Here is a 2,113-nt window from a genome sequence, read left to right as displayed (position 1 = left end):
TCCTTATGAGAGTTTTTTAAAAGCCACAGGAATTGGAAACGAGCTGTATGATATTTTAAACTTACATTCTTAGTTGAATTATTTTCTGTTAGCAAGTAATCCACGCTACATGGTTCCACTTGTAGTTTGCCAGGATTATGTATAAGAACACTATAAGTTGCAGATGTATTAGGTGCAACAGTCAGTTGAACATTAAATAATTGCAACTTTTCAACTTCATTCACGATTGAGGTATGCTTTAATGTCATGACATTGTTCGCAGCCTATTCTTTGAAAAACGGGTTAACATGCTTTGTACTGATAACCTACCAAATGAATATTTGCAAATGCTAGGACTTGGCTCTCACAAAAATTCACTGCAGAATTCTTCCCGAGTGGCGAGATTTCTGCTTCAAACTTAACGGATCCCAATCACTGAAGGCAACCTACAAAACAGATGAAGATCAAATTTTCATAAAACGCTACGAATATTTTTTGTCAAAAATGTTAACTTTCTAAGTAAGAAAACTATTTAAAATAATGTTATTAGTAAGAATTATACGTAGGCATAATTGTCTTTGAATTCGTATGTGTTTCACACTCACATATCCTACAAAACACTGTGGTGTTTAGGATAGCAACACGTATTCATAATGACTTCAATGGTTCCGATGTTAATGAAATAGGATAGTGTTTTCATTAGGACGTAGTTATCCGATGCAGTAAATGTGCACAATAAAATATAGAACCATGATGTGTACTATCCAAATTTATTATGATTTCATGGGTTTTGATGAGTAATACCAGTTTTTCCTCTTTATAGGGCTTCATAGTTCCACCGGATACTATCAGTGTTACATTTCCCAGAGTATACATCCGACATAATCCAAATTATTGTCTCTCTGACGCATGGTTTATTGATCCCATAATTGTCCTCCCACCTGGAAATCATAGTTTGATCATGAATCTTTCTGGTCCTTCTTTAAATAATGTCTATTATGGATATATACAATATTTGTTCATTTACTACAACGGTACAAATATAGCAAATAATTATTCTGTGCAGTTTAATAATCTCACATACTTGAACAATAATTCCTCGGTAAGGATATGAACATAAATAAGCTTTGATGTATTCTATATTTTTAGTTAATTATTGTAAATATATACATGATGAGGGAATCGCTAACGCCCCTTTATTTAGCTTGACTAAGGGTAGATGGAGCATTTTACGAAATTTTATTTTCATTTATAATCAAGTCATATCATGTTTATAATAAATTTTGTCAAATTTATTCTTTTAAACCTCACTCTTGACGTTCGAACTCAATAGTGAATATCTTTCTTTTATTATTCTTAATGGTGATTACATTGGATTGTCTTATACAAGAAGATGAGCAAGTCAACAGTTACTATGGAAAGTATACCGATATGTGCAAGGAATTATTCCATATTTCACTGAAGAATGAGAGTTCTGTTTCATATAAAAATATTCAAAATACACATCCATGTGTCGCTCAGTTTCTTGGATTAGTTGAAGTTATACAGGTAGTAACATCATTCTCCATCATTTTGGAGAATGATGTCTAAAAACAGTTTTCTTTCGAGTACATATTCATCATCTGCAGGTATTTCAAGCATTTTTATATGAAACAGAACTCTCATTCTTCAGTGAAATATGGAATAATTCCTTGCACATATTGGTATACTTTCCATAGTAACTGTTGACTTGCTCATCTTCTTGTATAAGACAATCCAATGTAATCACCATTAAGAATAATAAAAGAAAGATATTCACTATTGAGTTCGAACGTCAAGAGTGAGGTTTAAAAGAATAAATTTGACAAAATTTATTATAAACATGATATGACTTGATTATAAATGAAAATAAAATTTCGTAAAATGCTCCATCTACCCTTAGTCAAGCTAAATAAAGGGGCGTTAGCGATTCCCTCATCATGTATATATTTACAATAATTAACTAAAAATATAGAATACATCAAAGCTTATTTATGTTCATATCCTTACCGAGGAATTATTGTTCAAGTATGTGAGATTATTAAACTGCACAGAATAATTATTTGCTATATTTGTACCGTTGTAGTAAATGAACAAATATTGTATATATCCATAA

The sequence above is a fragment of the Schistosoma mansoni genome (genome assembly GCF_000237925.1).
Source record: "Schistosoma mansoni, WGS project CABG00000000 data, supercontig 0247, strain Puerto Rico, whole genome shotgun sequence".
Classification (NCBI taxonomy): domain Eukaryota; kingdom Metazoa; phylum Platyhelminthes; class Trematoda; order Strigeidida; family Schistosomatidae; genus Schistosoma; species Schistosoma mansoni.
The sequence above is the reverse complement of the archived record's forward strand: the minus strand, read 5'-3'. Positions refer to the sequence as shown.